The sequence below is a fragment of the Pongo abelii genome, chromosome 4, assembly GCF_028885655.2.
Source record: "Pongo abelii isolate AG06213 chromosome 4, NHGRI_mPonAbe1-v2.0_pri, whole genome shotgun sequence".
Classification (NCBI taxonomy): domain Eukaryota; kingdom Metazoa; phylum Chordata; class Mammalia; order Primates; family Hominidae; genus Pongo; species Pongo abelii.
The window spans coordinates 129,606,078-129,628,522 of record NC_071989.2 but is presented as its reverse complement, the minus strand read 5'-3'; the positions used below and the strand labels follow the sequence as shown (position 1 = coordinate 129,628,522).

General features: G+C 33.6%; 1 long non-coding RNA gene across 1 annotated transcript in view; it reads left to right on the top strand.

Moving 5' to 3' along the window:
* Positions 1-21,706, top strand: part of LOC129059513 (uncharacterized) — a 56,142-nt gene extending 34,436 nt beyond the window's left edge. Inside the window, exon 2 of the long non-coding RNA XR_008525466.1 lies at positions 21,506-21,706. This is a non-coding gene — a long non-coding RNA (uncharacterized LOC129059513). The remainder of the gene's footprint in view (positions 1-21,505) is intronic.
* Positions 21,707-22,445: the final 739 nt, after the last annotated feature.

Here is a 22,445-nt window from a genome sequence, read left to right as displayed (position 1 = left end):
TTGTTTATTTTTAGTAGTTGCAGTAGACTTTAAAGTATATGTTTTAATTTATCACCATTTAACATTAAATTCACATCTAAAAGCCTTATGGCCAGACGTGGGCCCCTCACCTGTAATCCCAGGACTTTGAGAGGCCATGGCAAGTAGATCACCTGAGGTTAGGAGTTCAAGACCAGCCTGGCCAACATGGCGAAACCCCGTCTCTACTAAAAATCCAAAAAAAAAAAAAAAAAAGAAATGAAATAGCTGGGCATGGTGGCGCATGCCTGTAATCCCAGCTACTCAGGAGGCTGAGGCAGGAGAATTGCTTGAACCTGGGAGGCAGAGATTGCATTGAGCCGATATCACCCCACTGCACTCCAGCCTGGGTAACAAGAGCAAAACTTCCGTCTGGGGGGGAAAAAAAAAGAATCTTACAATGATACATTTCTTGCTTCCTGGCCTTTGTGCTGTTACCATGTATTTTATTTCTACATATAAGTCTCACAATACATTGGTATTAGTTTTTCCATAGCAGTCGATTAACTTCGAAGGAGATTTAAAACGTTATTTTTTAATTTACTTGTGTATTTACCATTTCTGGTACATTCATTCATTTGCATAGATCCTTATTTTGTTCCGCCATCATTTGGCTTCTGCCCACTTCTTTGAACATTCCTTGTAATTTAGGTGCTGATGGTGAATGATCTTTACCTGTATTGTTCTAAAGATGTTTATTTTGTCTGCATTTTAAAAGGTATTTTCACTAAGTTTGTAGTTCTTGGTTAACAGTTTTTCCTTTGCTTCTTTAAAGCAGTTATTTCATAACCTGTATAGTTTCTGATAAGAAGTCTGTTTTAATCCTCTGCATAATCTTTTGTTCTCATGCTTCTTTTCAAGTTTTTTTTCCTTCCTATAGGTTTTCAGACATTTGATTATAATGTGCCTGGTTGTGGTTTTATTTACATTCATTTTCCTTTAGATTCATTGAGCTTCTTTAATCTGTGGATTTTTGTCAAATTAAACAATATTTAAGCCATTTTCTTGAATAATTTTTTTCTGTCTGCCTCTCTTTACTCTGTCCTTTTGGGACACATATTACATATATTTTAGACCTCTTGATTTAGTTTCTCAGCTCACTTGGGCACTGTTCTCGCTTTTTAATTAATATTCTTTTCTTTTTGTGATTCATTTTTTATGGTTTCTATTAGTATGACATTAAGTTCTCCAGTATTTTTTTTTTTATACTTTAAGTTTTAGAGTACATGTGCACAACGTGCAGGTTAGTTACATATGTATACATGTGCCATGTTGCTGTGCTGCACCCATTAACTCGTCATTTAACATTAGGTATATCTCCTAACGCTATCCCTCCCCACTCCCCCCACCTCACAACATGCCCCAGTATGTGATGTTCCTCTTCCTGTGTCCATGTGTTCTCATTGTTCAATTCCTATGAGTGAGAACATGCGGTATTTGGTTTTTTGTCCTTGCGATAGTTTGCTGAGAATCATGGTTTCCAGCTTCGTCCATGTCCCTACAAAGGATATGAACTCATCATTTTTTATGGCTGCATAGTATTCCATGGTGTATATGTGCCACATTTTCTTAATCCAGTCTATCATTGTTGGACATTTGGGCTGGTTCCAAGTCTTTGCTATTGTGAATAGTGCCGCAATAAAGATACCTGTGCATGTGTCTTCATAGCAGCATGATTTATAATCCTTTGGGTATATACCCAGTAATGGGATGGCTGGGTCAAATGGTATTTCTAGTTCTAGATCCCTGAGGAATCGCCACACTGACTTCCACAATGGTTGAACTAGTTTACGGTCTCACCAACAGTGTAAAAGCGTTCCTATTTCTCCACATCCTCTCCAGCACCTGTTGTTTCCTGACTTTTTGATGATCGCCATTCTAACTAGTGTGAGATGGTACCCCATTGTGGTTTTGGTTTGCATTTCTCTGATGTCCAGTGATGATGAGCATTTTTTCATGTGTCTTTTGGCTGCATAAATGTCTTCTTTTGAGAAGTGTCTGTTCATATCCTTCGCCCACTTTTAAGTTCTCCAGTATTTTCTCTTTTATTCTAATATGCTTTTAATCTTATCCAGTATATTATTTTATTTCAGAGATCAGATTTTTTTCTTTTCTAGAAGTTCAATTTGGATCTTTTAAAATAAATTTCATTTAGCTCCTAATCATCTTTGTTTATTTAAATTCTTAAACATATTTATAAGATTTATAATAGTGTTTAAAGATTCTTGTCTAACTAATTCTATCATCTGTATTTCTGATTGATTCTGTGATTGATTTTTCTCCTGCTTAAGGATCATGTTTTCCTGGCATATTTCATGCCTAATAAATTTTTATTGTTGAATTTTGTTTTTTTAGGTGATAGATTATATTCTTATAAAGAAAACTAAATATTGTTCTAACGTGTAGTCAAGTAAGTTGTGAATCAGTTTGGCCCTTTTAAAGGCTTGCTCTTAAGCTTTGCCATGGTGTGCCTACAATCTTTATGTTGTAGCTAATTTAGCACAGCTACTAAGATTAGATCCTTCTGAGGAATCTATCCAATACCTCACGAAGGGTTGGCCTCTTCTCCATGGCTGCTGACAGCAAACTGTTCCTAACCCTTTGTGAGCCATGCGAATTGTTTGGTCTACTGATTTCTGGTAGTTCTCCCATCCACCCCCAATTCAGTAAGACTTTACAGTTTCATTTCTTTGGGATATGACATAGAAACTGCTTCCTGTCAGTAAGCTGCTGCAATTCTTTTTTCAGGGATCTAAGTCTTATGAGGCCAGTTACCTCATGCCTGAAACATTGCTAACATTGCTTTATATTTTTTTCCTGCTTTTTGGTTGTTTAATGAGGAGAGGGACATTCCTATAGTAGTCAGTCTTTCATGAGTGGAGCTTTGTTTATTTTAAACTGTAAAAAAGTGTACTGTGAGCTCTTGCAGAAAAGGACAATAAGGTCTTTGGAAATCTGGTGTTTCAAAATCGATTATGGTTAGAATATGAATGGTGATTCAATTATGTTACAAATATGTGCATTTACGGGATTATACACAACATATATAAATGAGGACAAGATTTATTAATTTGACTGTTTTGTGTCATCATTACCACACTAGTGAAGGATTTGCACCTATTGAAATCTCAGGGTGATTATGTTTTGCTCCAATAGAGAACATTTAAGCTTGATATGCATCTTTTAGTACTGTCATGGCAATATTCAGTTAATTTTTAAACATGCACTTATGCATCTACTGTGTGGAAATTCCATTTATATGAATAACTGAAGATTCAACCCATGTGAACACAAAACCATGTTTATAATACATATTCCTTGTTTGTATCTTGTAGAATATTCATTCCTTATAGTATTTATTTGTGAAGTACGTGGTGAACAAATATGAAACATCAAAAACATCAAAACAGTGTTCTGAACAAGAACTTTTATTTATCAATCTTTAGAGATGATAGACAAAGATATATGTGGGAGAAGGCAGAAAAGGTCTAGAATGTTCTAAATAATAAAGTAATTGTACCATCATAAATCTGAATAAGGAAGAAGAGAGGAGAGTCAAAACAAGTTTGGAGATATGACTTTTCAAGGAATTTTAGAGAGGAATGAGAGAAAAGTGGTGCCTCCGTGTGGAGTAGGATTCAGAGATTTATATAAGTAAAGTTATGTTATTTTGTGTTGAGTTTTGTATCCCTATTATCTATTTCTGCAATAAATTTTTACTAAAGGACTACTACTTTCTAATGTTTTGGGTGAGATTTTCTTTGTTCTGTCTTCATGCTGAGATAAAATTTAAATTAAAATTTAATCTCAAGAAAGCCTAGCTTTATTTGGGTTATACAACATTAAACAGTAGGATTCTAGAGGCCTGTAATAAATGAATCTAAACTTCGAGTTTCCAAGAGGAAATAAATGGGGATATCCAGCCTATCCCCATTTATTTAACTACAGAACCCTTTCCCCAGGAGAATTTTATGAAATTATTTTCTGAAGAATCAGATTGAAGAAGAATGGCTTCAAAACTTGGGCTCATTTAATTTCAATCCAAATGAAACAAAACTTTAAAGTCTTGTATTAGTCAGCTCATGCTGACATAACAAAATACCATAAATTTTATGGCTAAAACAACATAAATTTACTTTCTTACAGTATTCAGGATGGAAATGCTAGGTCAGGGCACCAGCATCACCCAGTTTTGGTGAGAGCTTTCCTCCTGGCTTGTAGAAGGCTACCTTGTCTCTCTGTGATCAAATGGCCTTTCCTGAGTATGCACGTGCGGGAAGAGACAGAGTGGAGATATCTTCCTCTTCTGATATGGCCAACAATCCTATTGAACTAAGATCTCACATTTATGACCTCATTTTACATAGTTACCTTGTAAAAGCCCTGTCTCCATAGACAGTTACACTGGTGGTTAGGGCTTCAACGTATACATTTTGGGAGAACAAAATGCAGTCCATAGCAAGCATCATAGGCAGTACTGTTTATAAAAATATAATCATTATTTATGGCTTTCATTTTTACCTAAAGTTAGTTAATGTATGTGCTACTACAGAGATTCTAGTTATTAGTTTTAATTCTAGTTAATATTAGTATTTTTTTCTGAAGATTTTCAAATAAATTTGCACAATTGATATTTTTAGCAGGGACAATAAAGTCATAAGTAAGAATAAGTAGAGAAAAGTTTGAAGGCAAGCTAGAAGAGGAAGAGTCGTATTAATATTTTGTAGCCTACTAGTGTATAGATAATGACACCTCATTAAAATAATAAAAATATTAAATTAATTTTGTAGAGTAGTTTTTTACAAATGTTCATAAAAGTGAAGGGAAACCTAGCAAAACAGCAAATAATTTTATAATTTGTAAATGATGTTAAGATGTTTTAAGATGTGGATTCATATATATAATAATATACACTATATTTGGATCAGGAAAAATGTAAAATAGGTAATAACGGAGATAGTATCTCATAGTTTTCGATGGTAACTATAAGAAATTTCAATAGTTTTTAACATAATTTTAATGGTACAGGAATTGTCTCAACCAATTTAGACTTTTACACAGTAAAAAAAAGAAAAGTCAGTATTATTGAAGTAATTTGGTTAAAATAACCATATAAGCTTAGAATTCACCTCTAGAAACATTTGCATTGTGAACTATTAATATTAATCTGCCTACATTTTTATCATGCTATTAAGCCACGTTAATGTATTTAATTATATGTAGGCAAAATAATTTTCAGAGACTATTTCAACCAACTAAGTAACGAACCCTCAAAATGTTATAAATAACTTTATTTTTATTATTGTTAAAGGTAACACATATAGTTAAAATAGGATACCTAAAGATGTGCAAATGCAAAAAAAAGTTAGAGGTTTCTAAAACAAGATGCAGACAACTTGGTAAAAAAAAAAAAAAAAAGAAAATTCTAAGCCTGAGGAAGAAATTACAATGAATACAAACAAATATGAATATTTATAAAATGAATTGTCTTTTTGGTATTTATTTACACATTATTTACTATTCTCCAACAATTTTGTAACAAAACAGGATATTTTATTGGAGTTTTGTTCACTATATCTGATGAGTTGCTTGAAATGTCTGTAGATTTTATTATTAAGTTCTAGTATTACAAAGAAACCATTTTAGGTTATTAAAAATCAAAGATTAAATTATATAGCTTAATTCATTAAGTAAATTCCTTAACCACGGTTAAAGAATTGGAGTTTCTAAGGAAGGCCACAATAATCCGTTATTCCTTTATCATGCTCCTTTTTTTTTTTTTTTTGCAAATTTTCTGATTATCTGATCAAGTGTAGAATCTATTTTTACACCCTTAAAACTAGGCTGACCCTACAACATGTAAAGAAGGATTGAATAGAGCAAATATGAAGTTTTGTGACTTTTGAGTCTAGGTATTAACAGGCCTCTCACCCTCTTGGGATGTGGCACTTCTGGGTGGGAAAACTCAGATTCCTTTATGATGAAAGACCACATGCGGGCCAGGCATGGTGGCTCACGCATGTAATCCCAGCACTTTGGGAGGTGGAGGTGGGTAGATTATCTGAGGTAGGCAATTTGAGACCAGCCTGGCCTGTTGGCGTTCAATCAGGCTGGTGGGAAAAATATTAGAGCTAGCTATAGAGGTAGACATAAATCTTCTTAGAAGGCCAAGAAATTTGCATAACTTCCGTAATAGATCTGGCTGAAGGCAGCCTGGTCCCTTTGCCTTTAGTTAAACAAATTAAAGTAGTAACAAAGAAAGGCAGAGTAGTTTACCTAGCTAGCTTGTTTACTCATGTGGTGTTACGACTAACCTTTGATGCACCTTTGGTGCTTAAGTGCTTTTTACTTGGGAAGTCCACAGTGTCAATTAACCTCTAATGGTGTTGACTCAAGCCTTTCTTAATTAATCTAACCGAATAAATGTGAGTCTCGCTGATGGAGGCCTTGGTTGCAACTGTTTACAATACTCAACAAGGAGTCTGTAAGAGTCTCAGACACCCTCAGCTGGACTGGCAAAGCAGAATATCTGTATGCCACTGTACATTATTCATCCCTCGCTGGGTCAGGGATCTGCAAGGGACAGACGCCCCACAACTGGTGCTGCTGCACTGGCCAACATGTTGAAACCCTGTCTCTATTAAAAATACAAACAATTAGCCGGGTGTTGTGGTGGGTGCCTGTAATCCCAGCTTCTCATGAGGCTGAGGCAGGAGAATCTCTTGAACCTGGGAGGTGGAGGTTGCAGTGAGCCGAGATTGTGGCATTGCACTCCAGCCTGGGTGACAGAGCAAGACTCTGTCTCACAAAAAAAAGACCACATGCAAAGAAAATCCAGTCTTACTAGAAGAAACTGGCACTGGATATGAGGTAGTGCCACTTTTATAAGCAAATTTGTGGGGATGATGACTGTGTCTTCAAGAGTAAATTCAGCCCAAATTGCCAACTCATTAGGTAAAGAGGAAATAAAATAATATTTTTTAAGACACTACTATTTGGGGGGATAGTCTGTTATGCAGCAATAAATAAATGACACAGAAATTGGAATCTAATGCTGTAAAAAATCACTAAAATACGTAGCATTGGAATGAGGTTCAGCAACAGGAAAGGCTAGAAAAGTGGTGAGGAGGCTGAGATGGCAGATTGAATGGCAAGTAAACTGTTACTGAGACAGAAAAGACAGAGAAAATTATTTGAGTCTTCAAAAAGAACAAACTGAACTATATAGTGGCAGAAAAACAAAGGCAAACATACGACCTGAGGAATGTTGGAAGTTAAAAAAAATTTTTCAATGAACTTTTTAATGTTAATTAAGATATATCTAGAATGTTGAAATGCCAGTTGGGTTATTCTAGCTGAATATGCAAAAGTAATTCAAGGAAGAGCTAAGAAGATACTTAGAGTACAAGCAAAATTTCCAGGAAATATAGAATAATATAGATTGTTCAAAATATATAAAATCTAAATAATATAGATTATTCTATAGAATAATATAGAGTATTCAAAACTTCAAAAATTTCTCAAAGAAATACACTAAGGTAAAAATTTGTTAAGAAATAAGAATGGCTGGATACATTGCTTATGCACTCTTTTACTTGGACAAAAGGGGTCAGGAGAATCTTAAAACCATTGTCCTACACAGCAGCCCACCACACCCAATGTAGAGAGAGATAAATCTCAGTAAGGATTGTAGATGTAAATTTTGGTACATAGAGATTTATTTCCAAAAATAATATTTTTAAGAGGCTTGTCCTGGCCAAAGCACTACCAACTTGGCCTCTTCAGGGGCCCAAGACAGTTCAAAATGAAAAATAGGCCTGAAATGCCAACTTCCTACAGCCAGAAAGCAGGCTGAGAAGGCTGCCCAGTCCAAACATAGGCTATTTCTCATTGAAAAGGAAGATATTCTCAGAAGGCTTGCCAACAGATGTGGAGAACAGTGCATTAAGGGAACAACTTCCAGGTAGCAGAACTGGGCCATAGTCAAAGAACATTCCTTGTGTTTGAAGGAGAGAGAGCTGGACACATGTGCCCAGATGGATTTCAGTAGTACAGTGAGCCAAGGACTCTTAGGTCTTTCCCATTCATTTCCTCTTTGAATGAGGTTATCCTGTCAGTTTCACCAGCATAGGTGGGTGGGAGGTATAAGGAGAGGAGAATGGGGGTAGATAACTTTGGGTTTTGGTGTGAGTCTGGAATGAAGATGAACCCCTTGGGGGAAACTGTAGTCTAGTGGATTTTTTCACATCTGCACTAGATAAAGATCATGAAATCATGGAATTTAATGCAGGAGCACATGGCTTATTGAGGGTGTACTCAACAGAATTAAACCTATAAGATAGTGATAGAAGGATAGGGAAGGAGGAGGACACAAGCACAAATGTCATCTTAGGTATCCTTATCCACCATCAGTCTGTGTAAGTGTAAATCACATCACAGAACTTTTACATCTTAAAAGATTATCTGGAAAAAGTCTGCCAATAGCATCTAACCTACAAGCAGTGGGAAATGGTTTACCTTCCAGGAAAACAGGTCCGGAGAGATGCACAGATCTTGTATTCTACGTTTATAATTTGCATTGCAACATTGTTTGTGTATCTAATACCTGTCAGAAACTGCTTCTATGCCTTGACAATACAAAGCTGGATTAGATACAGTCCCTGCCTTAAAAAACAAAAACAAAAACAAAAAGCTCAGAGCTTAACACCAAAGACTGACTTGGAAGCGCATCATTGTAAAAGTATTTTAAATTGTAAAGAACTGTTCAAGCTTATAGAAAATTGAGTGAGAAAAAATGTTATTAACCATAATATCAATATATCCAATCAAAACCATTAGGTTTTTAAAAACTATTTCACCAAATCCATGTCAACATGGAAGTAGAAAAATCTTTTTGAATAAGATTGTGTTTGCATGATATGCCACAAAATCACTTTTCTACTAGTAATCAGTTATGCTCAAAGTTAAATTAATGTTGCCTGCATAAATGGTCAATCAACAATTAGAGCAAATGCTAGAATCCAGGATTCAATGAAGATTTTTGAATAAAATGTTGACAAATATTATTAGGTGTTGGCACTGACTTAGCCATCTGATTGAAAAAAAAGATTGGAATGCAATACAGCAGAAAATGATGTTTGTGCCAGATGACTACAACTACTACTGGTTTATATATTTCTACAAATCAAAGAATATGTATGTCTGGGGTCCTCAGTGAAGCTGACTTCTCATTTGAGATGCTATACTGTAAGAAAAAAAGGCAAAAATCATGGGGGATTGTAGTCACACAGGCTTGAATGTAGGGCATTCAAGATTTCTAGAGTACTATGATTTCATATTTATGAGTCATATGTGACTATGCAGTAGCAACAAAAGCTTAGTAGGACATGCCTTGCATATTATCAGTGATTTGCATTCTTTCATAGTGATGCCCAGTTCTGAGTATATATTAACATTTCTTGTGAAATTTGAAGGACTTCATGCTTCACCTGGAAATTATTTGCCACAGCTCGTAAAAATGGAAATGTCTTAAAGGGAATGATCTGTGTTTTTCTCTCTTCTACTGACTTATTTTATGCTGTAGTCTAAAATGTCATCTGTATATAAATTTTAACTCCTTTATTCACTTATTAACCACCATCCATACCGTATCTTAGGAACATATCTGAACTGATTTTAAAATAAAGTATTGGTAATTTTAATCGATCACTTTGACGGCATTCCCACCCACCTACTTGATGTCTTACTGAAGACATTGATGATAATCAAGGTGTAATTATCAAAAGCACCAAGAGGAGTCTACAGTGCTTAATGATTTAGTCAGACAAAACTGGTAACAATTTCACAGAGACAATCATCTTGTCTTCACAGTTGTGAGAGTTGAAGCAGAACATCTTGTTCTTGCAAACATCATGGACAAATGTTTTATAACTATGTCAAGCTCATAGCTAACAAATTGCTTGTAGAATCAAACAGCAAGTTTCAAAATCTACAGTCATTTCAAACATTTATAAAGTGCTCCCATGCTTATATAGATTTTCTTTCATTATTGAATGAAACGAACTGTTTTGTCATGTCTAGGTTAACATTTCTGTTGATTTTATCAAAGTGCCTAGAAATTAATATAATGTCTGCCAATCTTAAAATATTTTAGGGCTTCCAGAAAGAAAAACCAAAAGGAAAAAAAAAGCCTTGAGATGAAATAGCCAGGAAGTTGCAATATTAATGGGTACAATCTTATTTTTGTAAGAGGGCATATAAATTCAATAAGTGCATAATAGACTTCACTCTATTCTTTATAGATTTTTCATTCACTATCCAGGAGAAATAACCTATGAGTATTCACGTAAAACTAGATGAAAGTGTAGAGGAATTGGAACCATCAATTTTTATTGAACCCTAAAATAGTACTGGAATACTAAGCGATTGCTGAAAATAAGATGAAGGAAACTATATTTATGAATATTCTCAGAGGGTGAGTATAGTTGCAGAAAACCCTCTGATGAACGTATTGGTATAGTATTCACAAATTTGGTTCACACAATAGAGCAAGTATGTCTCTCTTCATCATTCTCATATGAAGTTCAATTTACGTAATAAAATATTTAGAACACATATTCCAAAGCGTAAATTTGAATGCGTGCAAAAATATTTGCCTTTAGAGAACTCAATCCAGTTTGTTTTCCATAATGAAGAGCCAAATGATGATCTTTCTCTAGACTATATTATACATTTATTTTTAAAAGAAAACATTTTCTGAAAATATAAACAAGTTTTTAATATTGTTCTAGCTATGGTTATGTTTCATAACTGTATTAAATAATTATTAGTTTTACAAATGTAATTATACTGTGATAATTAAAATAGATAACAGAATACCCATTTCTAATAAATGTATTTTAATAGATAACAAATAAATATTATGTGTTACATATAGATATATAAGAATATATTTCCAATAGATTATAAATGATTTATTACCAATCTAAATCACATTATTTTTAATAATCTGTATAATGAATATGTAAACAAGTCATAAAATATATGTAACATCAGAATTAAGGGGTTTCTAGTTCTCTATTTCTGGGAAAAAATGTGAACAAGTCTGACAACTTACTACTAGGAGCTAACATCTAAAAAGGCATTTCGCATCCTACAATTGGCAATGTATGAGAATTCCACTTGTTCTCTGCCTTGTCCCACACTTATTAAGGACATCTTCCCCCTCCCATTCTAGTAGATGTGTAGTAGTGGTATTTACTTTAGGTTTAATTTGCATTTATATATTGACTAAAGACGTTGAGCATCTTTTTGAGTGCATATTTGCCATTCATATGTCTTCTTTGGTTAAATGTTCAAGTTTTTGCTCATAATTTGTTAGGCTGTTTTTATTATTGAGCGTAAGAGTTTGGCATACAGTTTGGATAGTCTGTCCTTTATCAGATGTACTGCATATATTTTTGCCAAGTATTGGATTAACTTTTCATTTTGGTAAAAATGTTATTTATCAATTAAAAAAACATTTTTCATTTTAACGATGTCTAATTCATACTTTAAAAATTCATTCATGATCTTGATTTCCAATCTAAGATATTTTTGTCTAACCCAAATAAAGCTACAAAAATTTTCTAATATAATTTTTCCTAGGAGTTTTATAGTTTCTATTTACATTTAGGCTTTTGAGCTAATTTGATTGGATTTTTGCATATATATATAGAGAGAGAGTATGGGAATGGCTGAGGTTTGTTTGCTTGCACTGAATTTTCAAGTGTTCCAGAATGACTTTTCGTAATTACTATGTTTCTTCATCCTATTATCTTGACATCATGTATATGAGAGTCTACCTCTGGATGCTACATTTTGTTCCATTGATTATATATCTATGTTTATTTCAATACTACATTGTGATGATTATCCTGGTTCTAGAATAAATCTTGGAACCAGGTAGTGCAGTGTTCTTCAAATTTGATCTTTTTTTTTTCAGGTTTGCCTGTATTTGCTTTTCCTTACACATTTTTGAGTCAATTTATTTTTGTATTTTGCTCTTGTATCCTGTGATACTAGTAAACTCACCTATTTTTCCTAGTTTCTACATTGTAGGTTCTTTGGAATCTCAACATTTAATCTATGAATAAAGACAGTTGTTTCTTTCATTTCAATCTTTTTTTAATGTATCTTTTCTTGCTTATAAATATAAATTTAAAATTTATATTACAAAAATAAAAATAAAAATATAAATTGGTTAAGTTCTCCAATTTAAATACTGGATAAATATCACTGGAGAGGATATCTTTGTTTTGTGATTTGTTTTGTTGGAGTTGGGGCCTGGAGAATCATTTGACATTTTCGCTTTTTTTTTTTTTTTTTTTTTTAAGTAGATGTCCTATATTAGATTGAAGAAGATAGAATCCTCCTATTACACTTAGTTGAGATTTTTTTAGCTTGAGATAGTGTTATATTTTGACAAATGTTCTTTCTCTATATATTAGTATAATCATGAATCTTCTCTATTACAGTGTTCTCAGTTCTTGTCAAGCCACAATCTTAGAAAGGTTTTATGCACTTGGGGATTGTGAAGGCTCTTTTGTCATTCCTGACACTTGGCACTGCATGGCAGCTATTTTCTGCTTTCGATCTGTGACAGGCTTGGCAGGAGTAAGTTACTTTCCTCTCTCCACACCTGTAGCAAACTTCTTTATACTGGTACAAGATCCTAGGAGAAGAGATCTTTCAGTCCCACTCGCAAAGGACAGAAGACTTCTATGTCTGCCATTCCATGGTAGCATTGGATCTTTGCCTTGATCTGGTGACTGGTAATATAATTTCCTACCTCTTACCTGGGTGAAGTAGACCAGGAGCTGGAAGGTTTGCCTTTCTTTTCCAGGGCTTTTGCTTCATATAGGCAAAGAACTCAGAGAAGTGTGCTGTGTTTTGTGCGTTTCCAGTCAATAGAAAATTATTTCTGTGGCTTTCTTCTGCTACAGAGGTGAGCTCTCTGGTCTTTTCCCCTGAGCCGATCTTTCTTATGAATAATCAGTAAATGTCTTTGGAGAAAACTATATGTGTCCACAGATTGTCTTTGTATCTCGAAATCCTGGGGAATCTAAACTGATGCTGTGTCCAAACACAGCTTTAAAAAATTATTAAAATTAGAGTTAATTTTTTCTTATCCACTTCTACAACAGCTACCTCTTCCTTCTGTGATCTGCCAATGGTAAAATGGCTCACGTGCCTTACATCGCAGAAGATTATGCCATTAGTTGGAATTCAGTTCTCTTCACTGCCTTTTGTCTTCAGCTCTTTGATGGATTCAATAAAAACTGTGGCTTTTTAGATTATCCAAATTTTACTCATTTGTTAAAATGGGTGTAAGATTCCTTTCCCACTTTCTATGTTTCAAGCAGAAGGGAAACTCTGCCAAGGCAGTCTTAAAGAAAAAGAACACAATTAAAGGACATGAAACTGACAAATATGAAGACTTATTGTAAAACCACAATAAATAGAAGAGTGTGGCTTTTGCACAAAGATGAATAAAACAACAGTATAGATTGAACTGTTAGAAAATAAATACACACATTATTGTCACTGATTCATGAGAAATAGATCAAATCTAAAACAAAGAGATAGGAATGAAAAGGCAGAGGGTAGAAGAGGTACAATATGCAAACTAGACAAAAAGAGCTGATGTAGCTATGTCACTACAGATAAAATAATTTTTACGTAAAGGCTTTTTAGAGATATAGATGAATATCTCATAAGAGTTTCAGTTCATCAGAAATCAATTTCTAGATTATAAAAAAATAAAAGAAAAAATCATAAATACACAAAGAATACATCAGTCAACAATCATAGTAGAAGATGTTGAACATATCATAGGAGCTTATGAAAAAGAAGGCAAATGCTTTGAGGAGATAGAAGTATTGAAGAATATAATTAAGAAACCTCCTAATACATACATATAGAATGCTGTACCCTACAATTTTGGTATGTACATTTTTTAAGCCAACATAGAGTGTTTATGAAGATTGATTATATATTGACCCATAGAGCAAGTCTTAACAAATTTCAAACACTGATGTCATATGGAAATTTTTCTCTGCCCACAGTGAAATTCAGCAAAAATAATAATAACTATAAGATAAGTAAAATTTTCTTCTGTCTTTGGACATGAAGAAGCACATTTCTACATAACCCTTAGGTCAAAGAAAAAAAATCACATGCTACAGAAAATATTTGGAACCTAATTATTACAATATGACATAAAAATTATGGGATGCATTTAAAACAGTATTTTGAAGGCAAAATCAAAGCTTTGAATGTAGCTATTGGAATAGCAAAAGGTAGAAAATTAATGAGCTAGCCACCCATTTTTAAAACACAGAAAAATGACGCAAAATAAACACATAGTGGTAAGAAGGAACTAATAAAATAAGATAGAAATTTGTTCATCATGTGTTATAGAGAGAAAGCAGAAAGTAATATTTGATGAAACTGTTCATAGAAAAAATATGGAAATATGAATTTTATAAATATTGTACACAATAAAATTATAATGATTATGGAAATTTTCATGCCAATAATTTGCAATCCAAATGAAATAGACAAATGTCTTAAAAATCCAAAGTGGCTCATGAAGACATTGTTAAATGAATGTATCCATCACAGTTAAAAGAATTAAATCTGTAGTCAAAATGCTTTAACCATGAATTATGAGACCCAATTTTTAAAATGAATGCTTTATTCATTTTATAAATATTTATAGAAGGGTTATCATATCCCAGGCAATGTTGTAGGTTCTTATACCAGTGAAAAAACAATACTTTTGTTGCCCCAGTGAAATAGAATATGCAGATATTAAAAACTAAACAGGTGAATACATATTTGTAGGTTGCTTTGCTACAAATGATAAATGTAATGAAAAAATGTAGAACTAGAGTAAGCAAGACTTAAAGTAGTGGATGCATGGGGCAAGGGCAAAGTGTTTAGAGTGGGCTTCATTGAAAACATGTAATTTAGAAAAAAACAACCCCATCAAAAAGTGGGCGAAGGACATGAACAGACGCTTCTCAAAAGAAGACATTTATGCAGCCAAAAAACACATGAAAAAATGCTCACCATCACTGGCCATCAGAGAAATGCAAATCAAAACCACAATGAGATACCATCTCACACCAGTTAGAATGGCAATCATTAAAAAGTCAGGAAACAACAGGTGCTGGAGAGGATGTGGAGAAATAGGAACACTTTTACACTGTTGGTGGGACTGTAAACTAGTTCAACCCTTGTGGAAGTCAGTGTGGCGATTCCTCAGGGATCTAGAACTAGAAATTCCATTCCATCCAGCCATCCCATTACTGGGTATATACCCAAAGGACTATAAATCATGCTGCTATAAAGACACATGCACACGTATGTTTATTGCGGCATTATTCACAATAGCAAAGACTTGGAACCAACCCAAATGTCCAACAATGATAGACTGGATTAAGAAAATGTGGCACATATACACCATGGAATACTATGCAGCCATAAAAAATGATGAGTTCATGTCCTTTGTAGGGACATGGATGAAATTGGAAATCATCATTCTCAGTAAACTATCGCAAGAACAAAAAACCAAACACCGCATATTCTCACTCATAGGTGGGAACTGAACAATGAGAACACATGGACACAGGAAGGGGAACATCACACTTCGGGGACTGTTGTGGGGTGGGGGGAGGGGGGAGGGATAGCATTGGGAGATATACCTAATGCTAGATGACGAGTTAGTGGGTGTAGCGCACCAGCATGGCACATGTATACATATGTAACTTACCTGCACATTGTGCACATGTAGCATAAAACCTAAAGTATAATAATAATAAAATAAAATAAAATAAATAAATAAAAATAAAAAAACTATAAAGACAAAAAAAAAAAAAAGAAAACATGTAATTTGAGCAACAACAAGAAGTTGAGGGACTTTTTGGAGAGAACATTCAGGTAAAGGAAGGGCTAAGTGAAGCCACTACAAGTTTTTTAGTAAAATAGTGACATCAGAACTACGTTTTAAATTGTCTCCCAGGCTATTATGTAGAAAATACACTAAAGCAGGTTGGGCAAAAATTACAGCAAGGAAAAGGTGGTGGTGGGATGGATATGGCATTAGTCTGAGTGTGATATCATGATGAAACAGACCAAGATGATGGCAGTGTAGACATGGGTTTCAGATTACGAAAACATTTTGGTGATAAGGTCAGTTGGATTTCTATATAGATTAAGTGTAAAATGTGAGAGGTAAAGCATGGTTAAGGATAACATAATTTTTGTTTTGGTTAACTAAAACATTTACTTTTCTATCATCTGCTATCAGGAAGGCTATGGAAGGAGAAGGTTTCCAACATAAAGTGGGCTGGGAAAGAAAAATGCAAGTGGGATAAAAGGAAATCTGTTAATGAATACAGAAAAGCATAACTTATAAATGAGATGACTGGGAAATAGAAGTATAATATAATTAAGAAAAATAAAGAGCAAAAATGCAAGCCCTGAATCGAACAAATTATTTTCAAGTACACACACACACACACGCACAAAGATTGTTATTCATAATAAGGACATAATATAGATTCTACTAAAACTTTTGATAATACCTTTTGTGGTTTCTTTGTGGACCCATGTGTGATACATAAGTCTACTATTTAATTTTAAATATAGAAGAATTTTTTAGATATCTCCCTTTTGTCTATGTCTTATTTAATCCCATTGTAGCCAGAAACAACATTGGAAGATGGGAAGGTAAATTTTATCAGCTTTATTTTAAGTTAGGTATTGCCTGTAAAAGATTCTAATTTCTAAGTATCCACTCTTATTTTCTAATTATTCTAATTTTAGAAAGAATAACTGATGAATTTTTATATTGCAAATGCCAGCAAATGCTGGGGGCCAAGTTGGTAGGTCTATTCAAATTTATAGTTTTGTTTATTCTATTACCAAATCCTTAAAAATACTATATTAAAATATACCACATAAAAGAATATATGTGTATATAGATATAGTTAAGTTAAAATAATATAAATTTAAGGATTTATTTAAAGATAAATAGTGAACACATCAGCATCCACTAGATTTTAAGAAATTGAGTGTTACTAGTTCATTTTAATTGTTCAACATGTCTCTCCTCAGCTGGGAATATTGTGGAAAGCAATGAGAAGGGTATACATAGAATCTTCCCAAAAGAAGCATTCTCATCTAGAAAGGTTTTCATACATTGAAACTTGCCCTCTCTGACTACATTTGGAAAGCTTGGGTGACCATGTGAATCAGCCTGCTAACTTTCTAGAAAATGAAGAACAAAAAAACACGTAGATAAGATGCCGGTTGCCTCAGTTGTTCAATCTCCAAACTCATAGGCAAGGCTATCCTATAATATCCAGTTGGCTAGGTGACTCATTAGTTGACTACAGATGCCTGAGCTAGCCAAACAGATCAGACTAGGTGGTCCATACCAGAAGAAGCACCTAGTAATAATTGTAAGTGATAATAATGTGATGGGGTCACTAAGTTTGCGGGTAGTTTATTATAGAACAAAAGTAAACTTACTCCCTGGACAACCCATACCAGAGGACAAAAGACAGTATGGTGATTTGAGATGCTTTAAAAAGAAATTTAAACCTAAGCCAAGTCTCTAGCACTGGGAAATGATTGTGCAAGGAGAGGAAAGTTCTTGAAAAACCAACAAATAATCTCAAGAGAATGAATATTTCATTGGCTGCTACAAAAAGGGAACCAACTTCCAATTAGTATTAAACAGAGAAGTAACAACAGAGTTTAACAAATGTGCTACAGGCACTCAAGTAAGAGGGGACTTGTTTCCCATTTCTACCATCCTCATTGCAGCACTGTAGGGGATGAATGCAAGAAGGAAGACTCTAATACCAATCGTCCCTATGACACTGGGGCTGAATCTCTAGACTGGCATGTTAGAGAAGGAAAAGAAGGGAGCAGTGTTTTTGAATCAACTATGAGACTGAACAGTTTGCAATGCTACCTTTCTCAGTAGCATTTGCAGACATGTGCCAAGGCTTTTGTATATAAAAGACTGCCTAATTTTTGGGTCTGAATCTGTTAATCTCTGTTTTTTAATGGTCATGAAACTAAAGTTCACCAAAACTGTAGATTTGATGCAACTGGGAGTTTGGTATTTTTTTTCTATCGGTAAGATGGGAACCTTGGTTAATATTTTCTGACATAACAGATTGTGTATGGAAACGTTTTGAGTTAAATGCAATTTACTTATAACTTTTGGTTAATGATTAACATATATCCTTGAATACATAGAACACCCAATGTATGGAAATAGGTTTATCTGGATAAATGATTGTGCCATCTTTTTGTTTTCATTTTCTTTCTCTGTTCTCTTTGCCCCTCCGAAGGATTAGCTAAAAGTAACAAAAGAAGATGGACAAAGCTCTCAGGGTAGACATAGTGATAAAAAACATCATCTTTCCTGATAAGCCATAGGATTTTTCCATTTTCCTGAATTTTCCATGTTTTTATTATCAGACCAGAAGAAAAAATTGATATATCTTAAATATCTTTTATTAATTTTAAAATTGAGGTAATTTAGTAATTCAGTTTGTCGCAACTGACAACCTAAGCAAATACCTTTCTATTGTGACTAATCCAAGAGCAGTTACATTATACAAGTGTCTTGTTTAATACCTTCAACATTCAATAAACTGAACAGTGGTATGAAATTATTACACATACATAGGTATGTGTTTTCTATAAGGATATCAACAATTAAGCTATTCACTCATAAAACAAATATTTTGGTATGGTAGTTCCATGTGGCTAGAATACTCTGAATGCTAAGGAAGGACAGACAGATAGGGGATTTTTATGGAGTTATATCAAAGAAATATGTCACACTTCTGTATTTTAACTATGGGCAATATTTATTACATGATAGAGGCATTTATAATGCTAGAATAGGGATAAGATTGCTACTTAATTTATGGGGATGAACATCTGATTTAACTCAGGAAATCAACTAAAATCTTTGCATCAAAACTGGTCTCCCATCTGTTATCCAAAAACTAACACTATTCCACATTACAGTACTTGGGATATCCTATAGTATAATGTAGTTCAGTAATGTGGCAACATGACATTTATTTTCTAATCAATTGTCATTTCCTTAGCTCTATTTATGAAAATGATATTTTAGCCTAAGTTAAAAGTTTTCTTTTAAACTTATTTTAACATTAGGCAATATCAGGATTGTTTAAGTGGGGGATGGAAATTACGGAACAAGATAGTTAATATGGGAAGATGATTACATGATATTGGCTAAAATATTTACATCACCCTGGTTAAATTGTCTTCTGGCAAAAATTTCTTCTCTGTTACAAACAGATTGCAGACAAGCTGAAACGAATCTTAACTCTCCCTTGTCTAACCAATTAAGGCATCCTATTTCTTGGTTTGATTGAGTTTGCCAGGAGGTATAAAAATTTTTGTGAGATATAAAATATTTTGTGAGGTATAAAATATTTGTGAGAAAATACGTCAGTGGAATTCAGATGTGGGTAGCATACAGGCCTATTAAACTCCATTTCATTAATAAAATGTTATTTTTACAAAGAAGCATATTATTATATATGTTGATTAGAGATGCTTGCTCTGTGAACTTTGACAAGTTATTTAAGCTCTGTGTTCTCTTCTTTATTTATAAAATGAGATTAATTATATCCTTGAGTTATGTAGATTAAAAGAGTAAACTCTTGGAATAGTGCCTGACGTATAGTAAGCATCATGTAAATGGTTTTGGTTATGTATTGTTGTGTTACAATGTTACCACAAACAGTAGTTTAAAGCAACACAGAATCCTGTGGATCAACAGCAAGGACATAATTTAGTTGTTCTCTGCAAAGTTGCAGTCAAGGGGTCAATCCAGGTTGCAGTTTTGTCTCAAAGCTTGACTATGGAAGGATCTGCTCCCAAGCTCACTTGGTTGTTGGCAAATTCACTTCCTTGTGGCTTGTTGGGCTGAGGGCTTGTTTCTTATTGTCTGTCCCTTAGTTCTTTGCCATGTGGGACTTGCTTTACCTAAGCCAGCAAGAGAGAAGTCTCCTAGGAAAATGAATATTACAATCTTATAAAATATAATCATGTAAACGCCATCTGATAACTTTTGCTGTATCCTATTGGTTAAAATCAAACCACAGCTTCTGGCCACAATGAGGGGGAAAGATAACACAAGAGTGTGAACACCAGGAAGCTAATATAATTAGGAATCATTTTAAAGTGTCCACATAAGTGTGTGTTGAACAAGAAATTGCTACTCACAGATTGATTTATAAAAAATAAAATTATTCTTTATTGGTATCTAGGAAGTTTAATCACATCAGTGGTGTGCTGGAGCCAGTTCATACCTGCTCATGATAGTTAATTGTGTATGTCTCTATCAAACTCCATGTTTAGTGGAATAACATTTGGATGTAAACATCAGTCATGGTTTGTGCATTTATGCCACTCAAATTGGCAAATGCTAAAAATCTGAGCTTTTTTTAATGAGGGGGACAGGTGTTAAACATTTACGCATTAAAATTTTCACATTTTGTAGATATGCCTCAGCCTTAGTTATTGGAATTCTTCCACTATAGCTACTTGGAAACATCTTGATAAAATGTCAAGCAAGAATCCAGGAAAAACTTAGGTATTATCCTAGTGGTAAGAACCAAATTTGCCAAAAGATTTACCTTTATTAAACATTTTATATAAGACAAGATAAAGTATGATCCACTCACATGTTAAAAACATGAATATGTATGGAATGGTCTCTTAATCTATTAGATATGTTTAAAATTCCAGGCCAATGTTACACTTAGAAATTGTCAGAATATATTTCTCCATATTATAGTAAGTATAGTACTATGCTTCTCAAAATTAGTATTTCTCCAAATAGTGTCTTGCAGGAGGAACAAGTACGTGTTAAGTCCAACAATTCTATTCCTGATGGATATACATTTCATCAGTGATAAAATCACACTTTTTACAGCAATCTACCCATCTCTCATGTTTAAATGTCATATAATAGCAAATATTCATGTACCAGGATGTAATCTCAACAAAATATGTAGTCCTTATTGATGCTGTTAATTATTAGGTCAACTTAGTGTTGACAGTAGCATAATTGTGTTATTATTAGTTAAGAATATTAACTTTATTTTTACTGGTATTTTCTAATGCTTACTACTGTATACCACCACTTAAGCCAATTTTAAAACAACAGGTGGGATGTGAATTAGAAGACAATTATCCTCTAATGTCCATTTTCTATGATGCATATAATGAGATTTATTTGTGATTAAGGTGGCATATTGCTATTACTCTTAATTTTCCTGATCAAGAAAGAGTTTTTCTTTCTTTCTCTTGCTTTACTATAAATTATCAACTGAATATTTTGCCACAAGCTATGAGTATATAAAGTGTCTCTTCGCAGAAAAAGAAATGGCAGCCTTGACCAGAAATAGCCACTCCTGTATCCTGCCTCCATATGGAAGTTTAATGATCCCTTCTGGGCATGGATTCAAGACAAGCTCTCAAATTGTCACAACAAATTGAAAAGTTTTATCTCTTACATCTGGCACCTAACAAATAAATATCTATGTTAAATAAACAATACGGAATACTGTCACATACAGCAGGTGTGAAAGAACTTTACCATGAATTGGCTATAATCCAGCACCTTCTGAAAGCTCACTTAAGAATTTTGGTATTAGAGAGAGAGAGTGAAAAAGGGAATCTAATCAGTGTTTCTAAATGTGGCTGTGAATCAGAAATAATGAGGGAGCTTATTAAAAATATGAACACCTACATTCTAGACCACACATACAAAATCAAAATCTTTATGAGAAGAGACAAAAATGTGTTTATCTAAAACATCTTACAGAAGATTTAGAAGATGTAACCAGCTGGGGAAAACTTGTTTATGAAAGCATGCCTGCAAAATGTAAAAACCTACTATCATAGGGTGAAAGAAAACAAAAACACCTGAATCACTTATTCTTTCATTGCTGTGGAAAATTTCCCTAAATTAGTATTTAAATGTATGCCCTTGGCAATTTATAGAATATCCATTTGAAGCATGTTTTTGCAAAACCAAAGTCACTTATACTGTTAATTATGTCATCCAAGGCCTTTTGATATATTTATTTTATAGTTCAGTGTCAAGGAAAACGTTTTTCTCCTCAGATGAGTTTGCATGGCTTCTTTTGTGATACAAGTAAATGATTTTCTCTTTTGTCTTATTTTTCAAGAAACACTAGTATAAAATTAACACCTAAATATAATAAACAATCAATACCTAACTCTGATAATTAATAATCTCTGCTATCTAGTGTAGTTCTTTCCTTATTTCATTTATTTTGGGTTTGATTCTT